This window comes from Aedes aegypti, chromosome 2 (assembly GCF_002204515.2).
Source record: "Aedes aegypti strain LVP_AGWG chromosome 2, AaegL5.0 Primary Assembly, whole genome shotgun sequence".
NCBI lineage: Eukaryota > Metazoa > Arthropoda > Insecta > Diptera > Culicidae > Aedes > Aedes aegypti.
Window position 1 is genome coordinate 364380422 of NC_035108.1, and position 24040 is coordinate 364404461.

The 24040-nt window shown below is 36.4% G+C and overlaps 1 protein-coding gene across 1 annotated transcript in view; it reads left to right on the forward strand.

Moving 5' to 3' along the window:
* The first annotated feature begins 9789 nt into the window (after positions 1 to 9789).
* LOC5576502 (tyrosine-protein kinase hopscotch) overlaps positions 9790 to 24040 on the forward strand; it is a 69909-nt gene continuing 55658 nt past the window's right edge. Inside the window, exon 1 of the mRNA XM_001662644.3 lies at positions 9790 to 10122. The gene's annotated coding sequence lies outside the window, so the exon portion shown is untranslated. The remainder of the gene's footprint in view (positions 10123 to 24040) is intronic.

A 24040-nucleotide genomic window follows, 5' to 3' on the forward strand; every position in this document is an offset into this window, starting at 1 on the left:
GCGAAAGATTTTACACTTCAGGAATCAACGATAAGTAGAATTAATGACTTACCAAAGTGACAATTGATTCAAGAAGCTTCTGCTCTTCTCCTTCTTCTTCTTCTTCTTATTGGCATTACGTCCTCACTGGGACAGAGCCTGCTTCTCAGAGTGTTCAATGAGCAGTTCCTTAGTTATTAACTGAGAGCTTTCTTTGCCTAAATTGCCATTTTCGCATACGTATATCGTGTGGCAGATACGATGATACTCTATGCCCAGGGAAGTCAAGAAAATTTCCATTTCGAAATGATCCTGGATCGACTGGGAATTGAACCCCGACACCAAAAGCATGGCTTTGCTTTGTAGCCATGGACTCTAACCGCTCGGATAAGGAAGGCTAAGTAGACCTGCACACTGAATTGTTTTTGCTGAATTCAGCAAATTTTTGCAGATTTTTCCTTGCTGAAATTTTTAGCAAATAATTGCTGAACTTTTCAGCAAATTTTGCTAAATGTAAGCATCGATTTGCTGAATTTCAGTAATATTTGCAAATTTTCAGCCATTTGGACCTTCACAAACACGTGACACAAAGTCCGGGATGTCCAATTTGCATTTTCAGAAAGAAAAGGTAACTTAAAAATATCAATGTCAGTCATTCCTTCAAGAGATTTCCACAATTATTAGAAATCTCAGATTGACAGCATGCATAATGGAGCCATCACTGCCAATAAACCATCCCTTTAAATCCCATTACAATATTAAATATGGATACAAAAATCATCTCCCTAAAACCCATCCGAAAAAAGTGGCCTCCCGATCCGAGTGAATGTTCTTGTTCCATGAATAAATAAATAAATAATTTTCTAATCTCAACGCTAATAAATTTGGTAAAACGTCTCTGTTTGCGTTCCCCCCTCAACAGCAAACACTTCAACCAAATGCAATAAAATGCCACGCCGAATAGGTAAACTTCCGAAAAATCTTTGCTTCCTGGTGGTGTGTTGCGCTCCACCAGCTGAACAGCGACTGGGGGAAGAAACGTTTAAAAGTGGGTTTCCGGTGCTGTCTTCCGAGATACTTCACTGTCAGAGCACTTGGGAAACACAATTTCGCACGATTCTGTAAAGTGCCGCTACCCCACAAATCACTTATGAAAATATATCTAGCGTTTATGAGGGGGAGGTGGGATTCTGTTCTTTGCTGTTCGGTCTAGGAAGGAAAGATTTAGGTTGGAAAAGAAGCTCCATTGAAGTTCACACGATTTATTTGAAACTAGATTTGCCGAAATGAACTGGACGACCAACAGAAAATCTCGTTCATAGAATAATTCAAAATACCTTTGACTTTCCATGAGAATGGGCATTGCATGTGATATTGGAAGCAGTAAATCACAAATTACATATTATTGTGTTGCAATACGTGGCAATTGAAAATAAATTCACTATGAACATCCTGTCAAACATTTATATAGAATGCTCTAGGATACAATAATATAAATTTTCTCCACAGTAACTTCTATATAAACCTACATCTTCTTTGGGCCTCCGAAAAAGCTGAAAATTTTACAGAACACTATTTTTGTAATAAGAATGGAAAAAAGGTATAGCGGATGGAATTTTTAATCTTTTTTTCCAATTGTGAGCCTCCCAAGTATACTGAAAGTATAGAAAGCTCGAGTTAATAACCGTGGAAACTCTCGAAGAACACTAATCTGAGAAGGAAGCTCTGTTCCAATTGTAATGCTAACCACAGATAACAGACGTTTAAGTCCGATTTAAAATGGCAACACAAGTAGCCAAATCATGGTGGCGCTTTTATCACTAAGTTCCCCGGCGCTAGTGATTTCAACGTGTATCGGTTTGAATATTTACACAGGTTTTCAGAAGATTTTTGCTCCAGCATAAACATTTGTTATCTGTGGCTATACCTACCAGAAATAAAAAAGAAGCCTATTTTCAAACCACAATGAAGTATCCATAAAATTACGAATCCCAATTTCCCTCATTTTAATTTATTTTTGTTTTCTCTTTAAGCAGTACCACGATTGCCTATCTTTCCCAAAATAGAATGTCACCGATTTGAGGCCATCCTTTGGTTTCTATTTACGCATTAAGCGCGCAGTTTTCACCGACAATCCATCCAACTTGACGTGTCAAAAAACATTAAACTTCGTCCCATAAAACGTCAACCCATTCGAAAAAGGGACTATTCGAGGTTTTTCCCCGCCAGCAGTGCGTTCAGCGACTTGAATTCGTTTATTTAAATGCTTTATCAGTTTCTTCCCTTTTTATGTTCCAAACATAGTCGTATCCCTCTCCCCATCAACGATCCTAATTCGGACGAAAACTGCGGGAAACGTTCTAAAAAAAAAGTTTTCCCGAACATTGTCTAAAATTGAGCGTCTGACGATTCATCCTGGCCCCTAAGATGAACGGTCCTTTGCAATCCCAGACCAAATAAAACATCTTCAATGTAACAGAAATGAGGGAAATGAAGTGGTCATTTCATTTTGTTCCACGATTTCATCTTGTTTCTCGCGAACTTGAATCCATTTAAGAAGTTGTAGCAGAAAACTGCCTCGAGGGAAAAAAGAAAATCGACGGAACAGATATTTTTTCCTGGATCCTCTTCCAAGTTGTTGGTGGACTGGGCATGTGGAATTATTTTAAGGCTACAGGGAGTTTGAACGTTATATTGTGTACTAAATATTCCAGTAGAAAGATTTCACAGTGTAGAGTAAAAACATTTCAATGAGATTAGCTTTTCTCATAGTAATTTCCATATAAACTTTAAATGGCGTCTGCTAAGTCAAATTTCTTTCAAATTACTCCAAACTTTGGAAGGATGATACAGTAGTTTTTCGAAAATATCGCGCATCAACAACATTTTGACGTGATTAAAATTAAAAAGTATTGTCTTATCACATGATTTTCCTTGAAACCTCTCTAAACAAAGCAAAAATCGAGTGAATCAAATGCACAGCTTATAATAAATTGACCAAACAGCAGATTATTGATTATTTAAAAGTAATCGTTCAATGCAAAATGATAAAAATCATACAATTACCTTGGCATGATATTATCCAATTGGAAATCGTGCTTAAATCGTACGTGATAAAATAAGGTAAGATAATATTGAGCAGTAATAAAATTCCTGTATTTACATACAGTGGCAAATAATCAGCAAGGTTTAAGTTTCAATTTCAAGCAACTTAACCAAGATAAATTTTTGTAGCACGGGAACGAATCCCATTGAAAACTTTATAGGAATGCTCTAATTTTTTTTAATTTTCTTTGGTGAGCCTTTTTGAAATTAAAATATATATTATTCTCGAGTAAATTTTTAAAGAAATTCTGGAAGCAGCATCATTTTTTTTTTTTTTTTTTTGAGAAATCTTATCAAACATTTTGAGAACTTTCTGTGTAAAAACATGTAGATAGATCTGAGGAGAGCTTTTCTAAGGTAACATTGTCCCAATTGAATCCTATGAATTCGAAGAGAAGCTATAGGTAGTTACTTCAATAGCAATTTATCCAACAACTACTAATCGCCAGAATGATTTTCCGTGGGAATCCCAGGAGGAACTCAGTAAAAACTGGTAAAGGAGTTTTTGAAGAATGCAGTGAAAAAGTATGAAAATAATTCATAAAGAAATCTCCATGTGGATTCTAAGAAAAATCTTTTAAAAGTACAAGGTAGAATACCTGCAAAGTTTGTGGAAAAATCACACAGGATAATCCTCGTAAGTATTTTGGAAAACTTGGATTGATTTTTTTTGCTGAATAAGATTTTTACTGGAATCACTAACAAATAAAATCAAAACAAATCTTTGCTAACTACGAAGTTTAGGAAAACCGCGATGATTGCGACCGACATTACTTCTGCAAAATAATAATTGTCTAGGCCCCTTCAAAATAATATCCTAGATACGCCAATATATAGAAGTTCACAGTAGGCGCACAGTGGGCGGAAAATAGCCGAAAAAATAACTTTCACTAGGGTAGGTGTACCAGCTATGAAATTTCTATAATTTTCACTTTTTTAATCCGTTTGAATGTTTTAACAATAAGATATATCCTATATCTCATTGCTGCACACACACAAAATCTTTCAAAATGTGGAGAGATTCAAGTTACCACGTATGGCGAAATAGGGAACCGCTTTGTCCATAACTGGTACACCTATCCTAGTGTAATATCAAATATATCTTGATGTAAACACATTCTAAAATATTGAAAATGTGAAAGTTTTCGAAAAAAACACGTATGGCCAAATAGGGAACCACTATAGTCATAACTGGTACAGTTTCCCTATTCATTCCCAAAATATTTTTGTTTTGTTTTTTTATACAACGATTGAATAGTTTTTATCCATGATTCCATAAAGATTGAGTGATAATTGAATTTTTTAGAGCATTTTGAAGCATATGACCAACGTTTGAATTTTTTGCTCCTGGCCATGTATAAATGATTCTAATGAATAATGACGTATAGCTTGACGAAGCCATTATCACATGTTGATGGATGAAAATATCTCGCATAAATTGTGATCTCGCCCGCCATTGGTAACCGAGTGTGTATCTGCATATTTCTAAGCAAAAAATGAACCAGGATGAAAACTATCACCACTGGGAGTTAGAGGAGAATCATTCCTTCATCATAGCATTATTGGATAACGTGTAAATTCATTCATTTGCTCTATAACAACAAGCTACACATCCGGTTACCAATGGCTTTTAGGGAGAGATCACAAGTTATGCGAGTAATGGTTTAAAAATGAATCGAGATCATACAATTGTAAAAGAGACGTTAAGACAGGGCTTCATAGACCCGTGCAAGTGGGTAAATGTGAATGAACTCGTTATTAATAAAAAGTCATTTTTCTTAGGGGTCGGTTGTATATTGTGTCACACTTTTAAGGTAAGGAGGGATTTAAGAAAACATCTATCCTACAACATCCTTAAAGCGATTGTTGGGGGAGTGGGGAAAATGGTTGAATTTCGCTTGACGTAATTTATGGACAACTTGTCCTCAACGATAAATAATTTATGCTCCTTTTTTCTAGAGGTGAACCTTTTCTTTACTATTAGCTACAATTTTTAGCGTGTTTGTATATAAGTTTCTAACAGATAGAGTAAAAGCACGTTCCAACACACCAGCTTTCATAGTGCGCGGCATGACCACGATGCGCCACAATTCTTGTCTAAAGCTTTTGCCAAAGCTCAAACTTTCATACTATAATTCCGCAGCATATTAAAATTTGAAGCTTATAAGGTTGAAACCTCTGTGCAACATGTAAATCAAAACAAAGTACGATAGTAGTAGTGGTTTGTCTCAGATGTTGACAAAACTGTTGCTTCACGCATACAAAAAAAAGTCTGTCACAGTGCGTTCCGGGAATTTTCAAGGGGCATGTGAATACTCGTTCATCTACATTTGTAAGAAATATCGTTCAGTAATAACTGGTTTGTCTAGGGATATCCAGTTTTTTTTTACATAAATATTATTCATGATTCAACATTGAAAATTGAACCAGAATCTTAAGCCTTGAATTTAAACTATTCCGTGCGTTGGAACTAATTTAACATTCGATTGAAATTGGAATGGCAATCACTTTAGAATCGCCCCTTGTCAAATTTCGCTGCAGAAAGAGCTGTCCATAAGTAAATTGAAATATTTTTGAGTCTGCAGGTTGACAACTGTTTTGATCATTCATTGTCGCACCGCCACCAAACCGGATCGCGCCAGTGAGACTCGCGACGCGCCTCAACTCGCGCGATTTTGAAATCAATTTTTAAGTGTGGCGCTGCATTCTTACGATGTTTATGAACACAGCGCACTATTCAAATATTAGTCGCGACGCTTGGAGATTGAGAAAAAATCATTTAAAAAAATGTTTGTCCTTATTTCTACCAGATCCATAATATTATAAATTGCATTGGAAACTGGGCTCCCTACAAGTGCGGAATCGCAGATAAAAGTACGGGATTACGTCGGCTCGATATGGTATCTTCGCCGCATTTTTTTCATCTTATGTTGAATAAGTGCGGCAAAGACACCAGATCGGTCCGACGTACTCCCGCTCTTATAATGTGCGCAATGCGCTATATAATATGAAATAAAGTTATTGATGCGCACAATATAATGTGTTGTACTTAGAAAAGAAAAGCAGGCCCAACTGCCTGCTTTTTAGTGATGTAATTAGTAAGGAAGTATATAAAAACCAATTCCTGTTCCATCATGATATGTATAAATGTTCTGAGAGAAATCGACGAATAAATTACAAATAAAAAAAAATGTTGCATCTCAAACAATTCTTTTTTGATTCTGCAATACTAATAAAAAGATTATAAAACTTAATAACTACGGTTTGTTGATTGAATTTGGGTTGTTCTTTGTGATTCTTTTAAGTGGTGTAAGTCGATGAGAAAAAAAAGGATTTAATAATTATAAATTTATTTATCGATAATGCGTCTTTACTTAACTATCTCTGTGGGGATTTACTCGTTTTATGGCTGAAAAAGTGACAAGTATTGTATTCTAAACAAACTATTATTAAAAACCTCAGTTAGCGGACCAAAGATGCTGATAAATCTAAACACAAGTCTAGTTATTTATAATGTCTGCTACGTTTCCTGGCATGAAAAATCACTCTAAAGGCTGCTTATGCTTCGGTCTGATGCAAACGCAATAGTTTTTTGCTGAGATGTTCATGTGAGAGTTTGAACAGCTTGCGTATGATTGATATAAATACTGAGCGGAATAAGAGAACAACTCAGCAATCGCAGAAAAAAAGACCGTCTCCGGGAGTCTCGTCTCAGGTATACACCACGGATTTTATTTTCCAATGTGCGACAAAATTCGTCAGCCAGAAGTCGATATCGATGCAAAATGCACAACACCTTGGCTTACATTGTTGTCCATCCAAAAATCGGTGGACCCCTCACGAGCTCAAACTGAAACGTCACCGTTTCAGTGTGCGTGTGTTTCCCAGTATCCACTTCATCCGACAGCGAAAACGAACGTAAACACATCATAGCACCACCACCCACTCAACATTGATGCAAGCATAACCAACCACCCATCCCATCGATCCAGCACACAGCGGGTTAATGTGGGAAAATTCGTGGTAAATATCCGGCATTTTTAATGTTATCTACACGGTAAATAATAAGCACCATGCTATCAATAGTTCTGCACTTGGTTTCGCACTACTGTTGAATCTTGACAAAATCAAGGTAACAGCACTTGAATTAAACGTTGCATGTTTTGATTTGAAATAAAAAAAAAGTTTAAATAAACATTTCCGCCTGACCCAGATTTGAACCACTAATCTTCGGAGTGCAAGTCTAGTGTCTTGCCTCGACACCAACTTGCATCTGTTGAAAGGGGTTGGGTTGATCTCAATCAGTTTCTACAACGAGCTGTCAATGATTGCTTTCATACAAAAGACATGATGTTCAAAATCAACGACTTTTCACTTCAGAGTCTAGTTCTAGAGATAGTAGAGCAAATCCAAAGTTAGAACCCTTCAAATCATGGTGATTGGTGTTTTGAATTGAGTCAAGTGATCAATCTATTCAATCGAACGTGCTGGTTTTTTACCGTGTACGCTTCTAAAATATCTTAGTTTTCAAAATGATGTCCATCTTGTGAGGGAGAGGCAAAGCCAATGGAAGTGCATGTGTAATAAATTGAAAAAAAAAAAAACGTGATGCAGAGCCCAGGAGTTCCTAAAATTGTCATTCTTCAAATTTCCGTTCCACGTAACATTGTTTCATAATTGAAGACGATTATCTAAATATTATTCAGCTTCATCTACAAATAGTTACTCAAAATAGAGTCATAAATACATTATTGACTTATCGTTCACTGCAGGAAAAAATCCATTCCACTCTGAAGTATGTCAGATTTTCAACATTTGAAACCTATTATTACTACCGTTTTGTCTCAAATTCCGAACAGACTCATATTCCTAACACTCGGTTTTTGTATGGCGATTTGGTTGAAATGTTTCGCTGAAATATGTCATCATATAACCAGAAATTTTATCTATTCAATTTAATACCTCGGAGTAGTGATGGTTCTCTAGTTCGAGACCAGTAGAACTAGCTCAGATGAATTTATTTGCGAAATTATTAATTTGAATATGATTTATTCGTAATGCTCTGAATTTGAATCAAGGTGTTTGGAATATGAGACAGAATAAACACAGTGTTCGGCATTTGAATCAAAATGTTGTTCCATCCTTTTACATAAAAACAATACTGAAGAAGCTTAAATAAATTTCTTCATCAGCAAATCCAATAGCTAACAGTTACACTTTGTGAATAAATAAAAATATTTACAAACATCAGCTTATTTATGTCTTCCACATGCATTTGAAGTCACTGTTGGCCTTCGGAATATGAGTCAAAAAGTACTTATACCGCTCCATTATATGGAGAGATAAAGCGACGTAAGCACGGATCAGAATCAGCACCAATGAGATCTTATACTGGTAAAAAAACAACCGATGTATGTAGGGAGATATATTATGTAATTACCAATGCTTATCGTTTGTCATCAATTTTTTGAAAGTGAATAATAGAAAATCTCTTACGTTTAAACACGAGCTGATTGCATGCAAAAATTTAAGCGATTTTCACTACAAAAATATGTTTTATTTATCCATTTTAACACAATTTTAGAGGAATGCATTTAATTCTTCTTAAACAGTTCTCAAAACCTTATGAAAGTTACTTATGGCGGCTCTAAAGAGATAATAGGGTTTCAATGCTAGTAATGGACCCCTTAGTAGCTGAAATTCATTCTAGACGCTTTTCCGCAATGATATCTCAGACGCATATACGTTTTGTGGAGTCTAACAACAAATTCAATGTCTTTACTCCATAGTACGTCTATGAAACATACAAAATCATTCGATTTTTCCAGCGAAATATGCATTTGAAAAACTGTTGTCCGAATGCCTATTATGGACCCTCCCGGGGTCCATAATAGGATTGTTTACAAATTTGACGTTGCGTATTATGGACCCTCCATTTGATTCCCATGTAATCCGGCTCGCTGCCGACGAGCCTATTATGGACCCACCTGGAAATGCGTATTATGGACCCTCTTGTGTGGTTTCATTTACAAAACTGTTCAAATATGTGTATTTATGCGTTTCAAACCAAATATTTTACTTGAAACTGCTGACTAACAATGTAATCGAAGTTCCCCCGGTGGATTTTCATAGGAATAAAGTTGCTTTGAGTGTTAATTTTATGTTTTTCTGTAGGGGGTCCATAATACGCAATGGGTCCATAACCGGCATCGACTCCCTATTATGGGTTCATTCATTTATTTCATAACGCCAAAAATGGCCAATTTTGACACCCACTCACCCCCTCGTAACGCATTTTGTATGAATATTCTACAAATTTTGTATGAGCCGTAACATCACGAGGACACCCACCCACCCCCTTTAGCGTTATGAAATTTGTGAATGAGCCCTATTATGTTGCTCTCTGACCAACTCTCTTTTGTCCGCCATTTTCGTATTTGTCTCCACTGTGTGCCACCGACACGAGCAGACCGATTCTATGCTGATAGACTATGACTGATAGACAGCATTGCTGATAACCGCCCGCCCCAGTCAAACGTGTTTGTAAAGTCTGCTTCAAGCGATCGTCGTAGCATAGATTACGGGTAGAAGTGTAAACACGTTCCACCTCAATCAGTGTGCGGCGGAGTAGCCTGTCGATGTGGTAGTGCTGTCGGCTCATTGCATCGTCCCATCGCGGCTAGCCCACTGACTGAGAACGATTCCGTTTCATTCGCTCCAAGTTGTGTTGAAGCGCAGTCAGTCCACAAAACCAGGAAAAGAGTGACAGCTCTCGAATTCGATTCGGTCTGGCTGGGGAGAATCGCGGAACGGGATCTTCTATTAAATAGAAGAAAGATGTGCGACGTCGTCTGTGTCGGTGGCGTCTGAGATTCTGTGGAAAAATTTGTGTGTTTTTTTGGGACCTTGGTGCAAGCAAGAAAGTACCATTGATTGATACGGTGAAAGTGCGTTCTATACCCCGGATGGTGCTAAATATCCACTCTCGGGTTCCGGTTCTGGTTTCGGAGTTAAATAGTGCGATAAGAGAGTGAATGGGTAGGCATTTGGGTTCGCCCAAGATTCTACGGTTTCTAGAAAAAAGTGGTGGAATTTGTTTATTCGTGGCAGGAATGGCAGAAAGTGGATAAGCCAAAGAAAAAAAATATGTCGTCATTAGGATGAAGGTTGTGTTCGGAAGGATCCTCGATGGCAAAAGATGGCCATCCGGTAGAGAAACCGAGTGATGGGCATTGAATGGGAAGGGGATATCATTTTTGCTTCCTAGATCTGGTGTGTCGTTCAGTTCATTTGGGCCCAAATTCCAGGAAAATTTATCGTCCGTTTGTTTACGTTGCATCGGATACGAATTTGATGTGCATTATGATTTTTAAAGGTAAGTTGACTTGATGTTAATCCAGATTTTAATTGTTTTTAAGTCTATGGTGAACTCAAAGTCATCAAACATAAAAAAACATTCATTGAATAAATTAAATGGTATCGACCATTCAACATTATGGTGTGTATTTCATTACACCATCGAAGTACTGAAGACGAGAATGGAAACGGCGAGCAAGTCTTTCAGCTCTGCCACGGCTCCGGCTCGGGTATCGATCGAAAGGGTGATGGAACGTTTTAGTAGGCTGCTTCTGGATTTGCTTGCGTTCGTATTTCAAAACACTCTGCATCTCTAATCTTTAATATGTTCAATGTTTTTTTTTCCAAATTTACTCAACTAACAGGCAAAAAACACATTTGTTTCAATAGGGTCCTAAAGCCCTGTCCTAATTTTAGTGCCAAACGCTTAAGTTTAGGCCAAAAACACATGTTTACTCAATTTTTTAATGTTTTTCATTTGTTTAAGTACAAAAAAACATTTTTTATGTTATTATGAATTTTAGCACACCCTTTGGTTTAAACTTAAATTTTGGGTATATTTTGTTTTCCGTGTCCCTGCCGAAATGTCAGATAGGAACAACCCCAGTGTAAAAACTAAAACCCCTGTGGTATTTTTGTCGACTAAGCGAACGTCAAACATGATCTCAAGTGCCAAGGTTCATTTATGGATCCAATTTTTAAATTTAAGTTTTAATATGATATATCCGTGATTTGAGCGGGAAAAATTGCTAAAGTAGTTGCAGCAACATGTACTTTCGTGTTATAAAATAAAAACAAGATTTCATTGAACATTTTAGGACCCTATTATAAGTTGGAAAAAGTATCCAAAACTATATATAAATCCTCTATTAAATGTTACAAAGTGCTTAAGTGTCCGGGTTTCTAAGCTAAGCGATATCGAAGTCCAAGTCTAAGAATACGCGAAACACTTTTGGATAATTGAAAATTTGCAATTGCCTATCTATTTTTAAAAAGAGTCTACCAAATGAATCCCATGGCACTACCTTTTCCATTAACATTCCTCAACATACCGTAACACCTATGAAAGGTCGTAGAACTATCTTCATCTTTCTTAATTAAGTGTTCAAACAATCATCCCTTCCCATTACCCAGCTTTCACAAGGACGTGGCCAGGACAGCTCTCGACTATTGGAAAATGCGTCAATCTTTTCTAAGAGTTAGAGGTTAATCCCAAAATTCTGATTTTGGTGTTGGACGGGAACTTATTCAGTTTAACTGGGAGGTGTTGAAATGATGTTGAGAACCTTAACTATACGATTGTCTATGAGCCTATGCATGCTATAAAACGTTTGACTTTTACTGTGCGCCCTGTTTTCAAAATGCCCGTGAGAGAGAGAGCGAGATAGCACCAACACACGGCACACAGTAAAAGTCATGAGAACAAAAGAATTTATAACACGTACAGAGGCTCATACCCATTTGCCCCTCGGTATTTTAGGATCGCTTTTCTGTTTCGCTATAAAAAAATGAATATTTCCCAACAGCCAAAAAATACAGGGTTTCCATTTATCCGGGAAATGCGGGAAAAACCCGGGAATTACAAATGACGGGAAACACTTCGGTTAAAAATTTATTTCAAACATAAGATTACCGATGTGTTTAAATTTCAAGCCCTATGGGCAAAACTTTTACGTCATAAGTGACTATATCGCGGATGGGATTCGATCCTAGGTCCTCGGTGTGAGAGCTGTGAGATCAAATCACTGCACCAGCCCCTTGGGTGAATCTAGAGTTTTTTTAGGCTTGCTGTCATCCGTACTTCGCATTATAAATAACTTTGGTGAGTTGGTAGACAAATAGTTAACGATTAAGATTTTTGAAACATTTCTAGAAGAGTACTAAGGGATGCCTGAAAAGGTTCTTGGTGAGATACTTGTTAGATCTCCATTCAAAATCATGGCAAATTTTTTAATAAGATCTTTGCTGAAATTCTTACAGGAATCGAACCGATAATTCATTAGTTAGTTGAAAGTTCTATCTTAGAGATCACTGAACTGGTTTTTAATAGATTGTTGATAAGACTTTAGTGCAGTGATGCTCAGGCTAATTTTTCAAACGCTTGTTTTTCTAATCGAAGATATAGACCAGTGTGATATTCATGATAACTTTAGGGGTAGTACAGCTGCGGTCCCGGACTGCATTTTGGCCACCACGGCTTTAGTGGATTCTAAAAAAGATCATTGCATTCTAGAAAAGATCACTTTTAGTAGATTCTAAAATGTTAAACCGTTTGACGGATTTCTGGGATTGTTGAGATATTGATTTTAATGAAGCTTTGTCTGGATTACTAGCATAGCTAGTCCTTGATCTATGACAAAGTTCTTATTAGTCCCCTGATTTTGTATGAATTTCTTCAGATTAACAGCGAATTCTTCTAATAATCCCCAACAAGTTTAGGTTAACTACAAGGTTTAGTTTGAGGTATTCTTAGCCAGATTTTTGTTTGTTTATTCATTTATTTTTTATTTATTTCAATAGATAGTTTCTTCAAAATATCTACAATTAACCCGGTGAATATTCTGGGACAAATTGCCATGAGCGTTCCTGGGAGCAATTCTTGAGAAGTTTCTGGAACTTCCATAGACAATTATCAGAAGATGATTCGAACCTTGAAGAATTTTTTGATGCAGTAATGGATTAATGTAAAACCAGTCCCATCGTGTTATACACAGCACGTGTGTGATGATGCTAGCGATTTCTGAAAGTGCGATCACTCTTGACTTGATATAATCTATCAAAGTATTGCTGAATTTCTTGACGATTTTCAAGGCAACTCCTATTGAACTCCCACAGTTAATTCCTCAAAAATGATTTGATCAAATTCCCACTGATATTTGTGGCATCATTCATAAACATATTTAGATATTTAGCAGATTATGACAATTTTCTGTATGTTTGTTTTTGCAGGATTGTTGAAGATACACCAGTGAAATTTTGATGAATTTGTTGCGCGATGAAACATTTTTCAAGAATCTTCAGTTTCTTATGAAAATTTTTGCTATCAGCCACTTAAGGGTCACTTAGGTGCAAAAAAAAAACTACATAAATTAACAGAATTTTGGCTGTTAATCGATTTATTATCTAGGAAAAACAAAAACCTGACTGATTCTAAAAACAATTTTTTGGTATTAATTTGTTTAATAAAATTGATTTAAAAATGATAGAAATATAAAGGTTATTCATATCTTTTCATATGAATCATAATACAAGTCGGTGCAACATATAATGCTAAAGACAGGGCTGATAGTAAGTTTCCTTTTAGAGATTTTCTCCTATTTTAATGAAAGTCTGTAAAAAGTCACTATTTTTTAATGGGATGCAAAATTACTTCAGAGACTATAACGGGTCCAACAGGCTCGTCAAGAGTTTTTGTCTCAGATTCCCCGAGGAAAAGCTTCAGGAATAATAATAGTGATTTTATTAAGATATTTTCAGGGTCTGCTACAGGAATCTCTACCAATTATTCCAGATATTCTTCAGATAGATATTCCGATTTTTTCAAAGGATGGTTAAAAGAATTTCATCAGAATTTTCTCCAGGATTTCTTGAGAACTCCAAAGGCATGACCTTTAGTAATTCCCTCAGGTATTACTTCGATTTTATTTTCCAAAACTATCCTAGATGTTTTTTTCACTTATCCTTAACTGAATTCCCCAGTTTTTTCTATAGGAGATCTGCCTAAGATTTCTACAGAATTTCCACTGAGAAAATCATCAAAGGTTTATTTTTGACGGATTTTTCAAGAAACCTTCAAGAATTCCGCCGCCCGTTCATGTGGATTTCTTCAAAAATTCATCCACGATTTATCACAGAACTCCAAAATTCCTTAAGGGGTTCTTCGAAAAAAAAAAAAAAATCTAGGAATTCCTCCAGCATTTCATCCAAGTATTACTCCTGCAGTTTTCCAATCATTTTTTAAACAGTTTTTCCAAAAAAATCATGCAATTTTTTGAAAGTTTATTTGAGTTTTCACACCACACCAGATAATACCACCAGTTTTCCCAAAAATTCCTCCGATCATTCCTTCACAAACTTCTATTGAGATTCTGTCCAATGTTTTTTGAGAAATCCCTTTAGAAAAAAAGAGACGAACCAGCCAAGGGCTGAAAGTCTCTCTAATAAAGAAAATTCATTCATTTAGAAAATCCTGCGAAATACTATTTCAAGATTCGATTGGTTTTGTTTTAAGATTATCTTAGCAAATTATCTAAGAAATTTTCTGATGCATCCTCAAGAGCCCAGGCGTTATTTCATTGATCATTGTTCATTAAGAGTGACTTTAAAACATCCACTAGTTTTTTATGAGGTTCAGGATACTCATCAGAAGTGCCTCATGGATTTATTCTTAACAAAAAAAATCATTGGCATTTTCCTGGAGACATTTCTAGAAAAAAATGCTTTCAAGATTTACTTGAGAAAATCTCAATTTCAAAAAGATCGTAAAATCGTAATCCCAAAAAATTGTGGATCTTGAAATGTCTATTCTGATGCTATGAAGTGTCAAGCTCTTATCTCCTGACTCCTTTTCAGCCTCTTTCTGGTTCCGATTATTTTTTTTCAGACGAGGGGTCTCTAATTTCCTATTTTAAGCCCTGGAAAGACGGAAAGTTTTCTTATTCTTGTAGTAACGACTGGTATGAAAATGAGGGGGTTATAAGTTAAGGGGAGTTAGTGAAAAAACTATGTTTTGATAAAATCCACTTCGATTTTTTTTTTAATTTTTTATTCTGTACAAATTGTATGAGCGTCAAAAAACAAGGCAGTTTTCTAAAAATCGTGTTATTTCTTCTGTTGAGCGGAAAAATCACCTGAAAATATCGTTAGAACGTTTGAAAACAGAAGAATTTCCTCAACTCAAAACCGACTAAAATGTCATTTACACCCCTTTGCGTTTGAGCCCTTCAAATACAGTAAATTAAATTTCCAATCTAGGATTCCATAGAATCACAAATTTTCATAGCTTCACTGCACAAAATATTTGCAAAAATATTTGTCCTACCCATGGTTTCGAACGTGGACGCGCCTCTGGATAAGGCTACTTCTAAGGAAATGTTGGATACGCTAAGGAAGGTGTTCCAACGGAAAGCAGCAAGAGTTGGAATTTCAAGTGCTACCGAAAAATAGGCCAATAGCAAATATAGCTGTGGAAGCACACATTACGTCTCTGGCCACATGTGAAGAAGAAGCATAAGTTGCCGGAAGTTCCGAGGATGGAAAACCAATGGAATCAGGTGCGTCGAATCATATGCTGAATTCAGAAGCTTACTTTTAGAGGTTGAATAAACTGCCGGATACTGTTCTTATTGCTGAAGCTAAAAGCGATGAATCGATAGAAACAAATCTAGCTGAATCATGAAAGTTACTTTCGTCAACGGTATAGTTTCGATCTAAAAGAACAATCAAGTTGTAGCGACAGGCACGAGAGGAAGATCATTGATCCTTTACTCAATGGAGTTCTTTCTTGGATAATCTTAAACGGTCATTGAACTCAAAATTTGACAGGATGTCGCTGGTATAACTGATAACCTGCCTGAACTCTAAGGATTTATTGGAAACTTTTAAATAGCCGTTGAGTTCAGAACTTGGTACAGTTCAATTGTATGAGCTTATATGGGTATTATCCTTGTTAGAAATATTTTGATAGGTCGATCGTTTCGCTTGTTGATCTGATGGCAACTACTCCAATTAGTTTTTAGAAAACCTCAATCAGTATTATATTGTGCTTAATTCCTGGTCTGTATCGTTTGACAGATACGCATATTTTGACCTCAATTGTAAGGCCGTCTGCAGTGTCGTGTACTAGACTCAACTTGTTCATAATACTTCGAAAGATCATTGCCCGAGCAGAATAAAATTGCTGCCTAATACCAAACTATGGAATTCCATACCAATTTCCAATATTTGCAATACTTTAAAATAAGGTATGAAAAGCCCTGTAATTTTCATATAACAGGAAAGTTTTACAACAGTATTCCAATACCTCAAGTAGTCCTCAACAGCTTTCGAATACCTCAACGAGACATTTTTTATATAATATTTTCAATACCATAATGGTGTGATACCAAAATATGGTATGCATAGATAGGTACAAGTTTTTTTTCTGCTCGGGTGGTTACTCTTCTAGATCTAAAGGGCCTGTCTCAAAAGAGTTCTTGTATTACCTTGAACGGTCGTTGAACTCAAAATTTTACGGAATATATTTTCATAAGCTCATATGGATAAAAATGTTATTTTGAAATTATCAAGAGACCGCTGGCTGATTACGGCCAGTTTCTCACGGAGTTCATGGCTGACTTTGAACACCGAAACGAATAAGCATATAGCTCACATGATTCTTCACAAGCCCTAGTCACACAAGTTTTATTTTTAATCTATTGGATCAATCTGTAAAATGTTATACAAACTAAAATCGAGGGTAAGAGTTGTATTTACTAAAAAATTGGTTTATGTTCTCTGATCTTATTATCAAAGTCCGGAGAAGTCTGTCTCTTGCCTGCGTTGGCTGATATTCTGAATCTGATATACAGAATATCTTCACACAAAAAAAACGGTGCCAAGGAATTAACGCAATGTTTACAAAAATGGGGACAAGCTAAAATGTAAGAACTATCAAACAATCACTGCCATGGGTTTTCAATGGTATCACAAGACATGATCGCAAACAATGAGAACCGCTGTGCAGAAAGAAAGACTGGTTTTATGCGGTCTAAAAAAAGAAAACCGATTCAAAACAGGCAAATTGATAACGCTGCTTGTTAGTATAAGGTTGAGCGTGTTTAAATATTGAAATATAATCTATATGCTAGTGATTACAAACAAGCAAAACGACATAAATGCAGTGATAAGGTTAAAGGTATGGTAAACTGGTTGTCTGATAAAGTTCAAACGCCAAATAAACACAATCTTGTATTTTTTTCGACGGCACTTTTAGGCCACACTCTAACTGAACGCGATGTGCCCTTCTGTTGACTAAAAAATCAACGCGTTTTTTCTCGCTTTAAAGCATTTTCCAATTTAGTTATCATGCTTATTCGGAAGTTTGTCTGACACCGAGTAATCATGACAAATTTCAGGTAAACCCAAATTAAAAATTTGGTTTTCGTATCCACTATAAGTTTAAACCTCGATATAATAAGTTCAAATCACCAAAGTTGCTCATAATTATTTTCATTAGCTTTTCCGAAGAGCGCAACCACAAATTACCAAAAACAAAAAAAGTTTGATCCAAAATTTTATCTGAAGACATCTTATGTACATCTGAAATCAACGAGAATAGAGAAAACGTTTTTGTCATTTTAGATCATTGTGCACAGCTTTATGTGAGATGTACATAATGCCAAAAGTCTTTGAGCGAAACGCCTTAATGCGAAATGGGCTACTTCCGATAGTGAGTTGGGATGAAGACATAAAAAAAACTTAAAAATCTCGGTAGTGAACCAAACGTTAACCGTTGATGCAATAAGCTCTAAATGCGAGAACTTCAGTGAAGCAGTTCCCCAATTATAACCTCTATTCGAATTTTTCTTACAAAATTTGTCCAAAAATAATTTAATTTGATGTACAAGAAAAAAACGATAAGTTGTCTTGTCTCTCTTATCTCAGTGGTGCCCTCAATTCTCTCTTCTACGCCGAGCTGATAAAATTGCAGTCTGGCTGTCTGTCCATTACAATCGCACAATTACCCTCCTAAAAGGTGCAGTAACTGGGTGAGAAGTCACATGTAGCAGTCTTGTTTGGGCAGGGATGTAAACGCTACTTTTCCTCACCCTATTTGCTCGGCTAGGTTGGTTTAAGTAAACACGAAATCGCTGTAAGTAACGCGAACACGGGGCATTTAACCAGACGATGATAATGATAATAGCTAATAGGGTAAATGCAACGTTAGTGGAGTTGGGTCCCATAAGAATACAATGGATTGCGCCATTAAAGGATTCATGCTAAAAACATACTTCTACTAAAAGAATAGTGTTCCTTTCATTATCGAAAGGATTTTTGCAGGAAACTGCATTGCAATTTTCATACATGTGAATTATCGAGGGATTTGAAATCATCGACTGATACGATAAAATCTCATATATAATCTATTTATCAGCATATTTTAGTTGTTTTTCCTGCACTAATGGTACATCTACCCTATGCAGCAGCAGCACCAGTTGCTGTGAATTTTATTACGGTCGAGCCCTGCAGCGCCTGAATGGCCTGATCTCTCGGCACTTTGATGCGTGTGCGCCTGTGAGATCAAGGCAAAATGAAGATTTATTATTTATTGTTTACTACTAGAGACTGATGCACTATGAGAGCGCTGTAGGACAAAATTGAAAAAAAACAGCATCGAAGAATAGATTGCAAAGGTCATTTTAATTGTGTACCATGTAAAATAACACAGTGTGTTATATTTTCTGATTGATTTAAAACAAAGTGAATTATATATTTGTTAAAATTTTCTATCTTCTATCTCCTCATATAAATAAAAATGTAATGGTATTTGTAAGTCACGAGCTGGCTTGGTCAAGGATCAACGGATTTGCATAATTCATTTGCTGTTGCATTACACTGAGCCATGTCAGATTTATCTAAAAACATAAATAGTTTTTTTTTCCATATAGCTTTTCACATGACGCTCATCAATTTATCACATAAACTTGTGCGATTTCAGCTTGATTAGATTCATCTGATAAAATACATACATTTCAGGCAAACTAAAGATGCAAACCATTGGATGTTGCCAATGAATGTTATGAAAAATTCAGATGTCAAATATTAGTATTGTCAGTGATTTCTATTTGATAGTATAATAAATTTTCGATGAATTTATTTTTGATTTTTAACAGTATCGAAAAATAATAGAATTATAATTGTAAAACTGTTTATTTTATAAATTATTTGCGTTGTCCTAAAAACTATTTACAATCAATTGAGTTCGAATTGGGTTTGGTTTCTGGGAATTGGGATTTCTGTTCCTCCCGTCCTTTGTTCGTCATCTTCAGCTTCCAATCAAAGTGATGTTTCCTGTACATTCAAGGCAAAAATTCATTTAAATTTACATTTATATAATCCAATTTATTTTATAAATATTCTACTAACCACTGTCTCACATATTAGCTTACTATTCCATAATTTCAACTCATGTCACTTTAAATTAAAACATGTTCTAGTCATCACAATGAAAATTTAGAGCCAAATTCCGCCATTACGAAGGTACAAATAAAATACGAAAACAACCTGAATTTTTACATCGGCGAATCACATAGCATTCATTGGATTTCATACATGACTTTTATTCATATAAAATCCACAGTGTGGGTAAATGAATTGTGTGTTTTGTGTGTTCTTTAAATAAATATCAATTGATGCACATAACATGAATCGGATTTCAATTATTATTAGGGTATGTGAGGGTTTTAATACTTACTATGATACTTTTTGGTTCAGTGTAGCTCAGGACTTCGACTTGTATTTTATTAATTACATTTTATGACCACTTTTTCTAACCAACAGAATTACTATGTGAAACGACGTCGGTTAGTAAGCGGCCCAGCATACCAGATCTAGCATGATCATTAATTCTCGTGTCAATGTTAGCAGTGCGTGTATTAAGATCGATTCGTTGATAGCTAACAGCTATCCAGCTAGCTGATTAAGTTGTTGGTTCGGCATTAGCATGTCGAGCAAAGGCGAATTTTATTTTCTAATACCACGAGAAATAGTCCTTTATCGTCGATTATCATTGTTAAACTTAATCATTGAAACTGCTTTTGAACAGCATTAAAATGCATTGCAATGAGCCTTTTTTTTTAAATAATATATTATGACCAACCCGTACACTTATTCCATTTACATCGATCGATAGGAGTGAGCAATGAATTCATCAGAACTGTCCTCCAATTATATGGAAAACTGACATTTTCCGGAATCTACTTTGCAACCCCAACCATACCGATTTGCATCGTTTGATCGCTGGAAGAAAGTTATATTCCCAGAAAAGGACAATTTGCTTGAACAATATTTATGTTGATGAACGGGCACCCTCTGCTGCACCCCATGAATTTTTAAACACGATCAATCCATTATTACTCGTTCGGGCTCTGTACCTTTGCAAATCGGTTGCACTGTGATTTATTATGCCTAGTCGCTGAAAAGTGGTTACTTACCGATGGACACACTATGCTCAGCACCTTCCTCCCTGGTAGTGTATATCGTCGGTCTTTGTGGAGCCTGAGATAAACGAATTCAGTTCAACTTGATCAAATTAGTGCATTATCATTACGGCTCATAGGCCAATTAATCAATTCTCGAAGACTTGTTCAAACAGACTCAAGTCAAAAAAGGTATCAGGTATCAGGTATCAGAAGGCCGGCTCCAGAGGCACGTTCCCCGCCATTTGGGAGATTTGTGCCACCGCCATATTTGAGCCTATTTCATCATCTACCCGATGGGAGAGGAAAGGGAAGGGGAAGATGGGAGGAAATAGGAGTGGGGTCCCTTGAAGAGGGAAAATCGCATAAGCGAATTAAGAACATGTAGCTCCATACCACAATGGGTTCGAACAGCGCCCTAAAAAGGGCACTGCAAAACGCATGAGCATAAAGAGAGTCTATAGCTCATTACCACAGCGGGTTAAGAATAGCAGAAGGTCCTGAAGATTCAGGTTACTGAAATCAGTTTCACTTAATAAGTGTTTATCAAGTAATTGGAATCGCAATTACGCGAGAACTTGACAGTTACATATCAGGTGATAAGAAGTTCCATAATCGGAATCACAACTATCACACACACAAATGTATCAACACACTGAATATTTGCCATGTGATAGTTGAGTCAGCAGTGGCCAGTTAAGGTTGTAACCAAGCGACTGCAATTCTGCTTTGACAGATTTGTTAAATACTTCCCCACCTTTGGGGTGGCTCAGTAATGTACAGACGTCCACTCGTCCCGCGAAGGGAGTTGTGAGGAACATTTCCTATAAGCAAAGTGACAAGCAATTTTGAGATCACTCGAAGCAAGGACAATTGTGTCCCAATTCACCGGAAGTGGGAACATCCAAATCACTAGGGTTTCCAATGGACGGAGAAAATCCATGGAATTTGGTCACAACCAATTCACAGTTTGTGGAGTATAACAAATGCAAAGTCTGCAAATTTACATTCTTATGTTCATATAGAGATGTAGGCGATTTCCTAATATAAGTAATCCAAGATTTGAATTACTTAAGCATTTCATCAGACTGGAGCTTCTCAAATTGATATCTGAGCTGCTCCAGATGATGTGATGAGTAACAGCATCACTGCCCACAATCAGCAGAAGGCCTTTTCATCGACAGTGAACGATAACTCGTTTGAAATCATCCATTGGGGATGGTTCATCATGTGGTAAATACACCACAAAACGAAAGACGTATTTCCTATTGAGGTCACATACAGAAATATCAATTGTGACAGCACATACATCTCTGGTTGTTAACTCAGAAATGAGTGTAGCGACGTCAGCGCTATTTACGAGCACGCATGCTCGAGACATGGCACGCGAGTATGCCATTTCATGTTTCTGAAAGTAGCAAAAACTGGATCCACTAGGTTACCTAGATAAAAGTTCACAAAAGTAAGGTTTTTGAACTAGCGCCACTTGAGCTGTACCATTTGCATGAGTCTACAAAGATTGATCGTTGCTGATATTTTATGCTGGAGATTGATCTAACTAAGCTATCCTAGCCGTAGCCACTACCCAAACTAGGCAAGATTAAGCTTTTCGTAATCTCAGAACGAAAAATATCAGCAGCGAACAAAAACCAAATCGGTATCCCTTTAAAGTCGCCAAAGCCGAAAATCACAGAATATACTGTGAAAAACACATTATGCGAAACCATAAAGGTGAAAATTTAAACAAAATTACATTAAATGTATTAATAATCCCACCCTTATTTAGCCTCAGGCATGAGACTGAAGAAGGGCAGCCGATTATCTCGGAGAAACACAAGGTCACCTGCACCATTGCTCCGGGTAGCACAGGAAGGGCATAATACTGTAGAGGGCGCCCTGGAACTCCACAGGCTCCGTTTGCGGCTAGGTTTTATTTAGACCCCCCTAACCATTCATTCTTAGGCACGGTAAGCTTAAAGCCGTATGAATTAGGGGTCACCTGTGAGGTGGACTTTTACCACCGGAACAGGCAGTCCGTAGTGTTAATTTTTACCGATGGACACACTATGCTCAGCACCTTCCTCCCTGGTAGTGTATATCGTCGGTCTTTGTGGAGCCTGAGATAAACGAATTCAGTTCAACTTGACCAAATTAGTCCAAATTAGCATTATCATTACGGCTCATAGGCCAATTAATCAATTCTCGAAGACTTGTTCAAACAGACTCAAGTCAGAAAAGGTAACAAACTTACTTTATCAATCCTACATGTTTCGCAGACGAAATTTCACACGTTCCGCTCTAAACCAACTCGATTTTTCACGTTTAGAACGTTTAATTTCCGGATTTACAAAACGACGAAAGTAATATTCTCCACTTTCGCAACCTAACCACTACTTTCGCCGTTCCGTTGTATGGCAGACAAAGTGACTTAACCACGAATCAAAACAAAACACTACTTGAGTCGATTTTACACTGATACAAAAACTAAGTAACTAATTGAAACGGCTTATCATTTTGTCATACATTTTTTTGTGGGAAATGATAGGAACTACCTAGTGTTTTAACGCGAATTGATTGCATGCAAAATTTAAGCGATATACACAATAAAAAATGTTAAAAACGGGATTCATTTTAAATCAGTTTTTGAAGAAAGGTTGTGATTCTTCTTAATTAACTTTCTTAAAACAGTATGAAAGTTACTTACGTCGTTTTGAAAAAGTAATTGAGAATTATTCTAAGAATTCTTCCACAGATTCCTCGAGAGATTTTTTAGAAAATTCTCGAAGGGATTCCTCCAGGATTCCACCAGGGATTTCTTTTGCTGTTTCTCCAAAGAATGCCTATTTTTCCCCAGGAACTCCTTCAAGTATTTCTTCATGACTATTTCTCAAGGAATTTATGTTGAAAAATTTCACTACGAAATAATTCAGTATTTTTTTCGAAAACGTTTCCAAGGATTTCAATAATTTCTTCAAAGATTTTATCTAGACATAGCTCAGACATTTTCCAGAAATTTACCTAAGGGGATCTCCTCCAGGGATCTCTCAAAGTACTCCACCTGGATTCTCCAGAGTTATACCATAGATTCCTCCAAGAACACCTTCTACAAAGAACTCCACTAGGGATTCCTCATGGGAATCCTGCTGAGATTTTTCAAGGAAATTGTCCATCGATACCTTCAGGAATTTCTCAAAGATTTTCTCTGTGCCAGAAAATAATTCAGTGATATTTATGAAAACTTCTTTGGATACTCCAGTGTTTCTTTGAAGGATTTTACCAAGAAATAATTCAGATATTTTCCACAAATTCCTCCAAGGATACATGCAGAGACTTCTCCAGAATTTTCTCCACAGATTCAACCAGGAATTCTTCTGAGGATTCCTACATAGATTCTTCTTGGGTTCTATCATGTATTGCTCCAG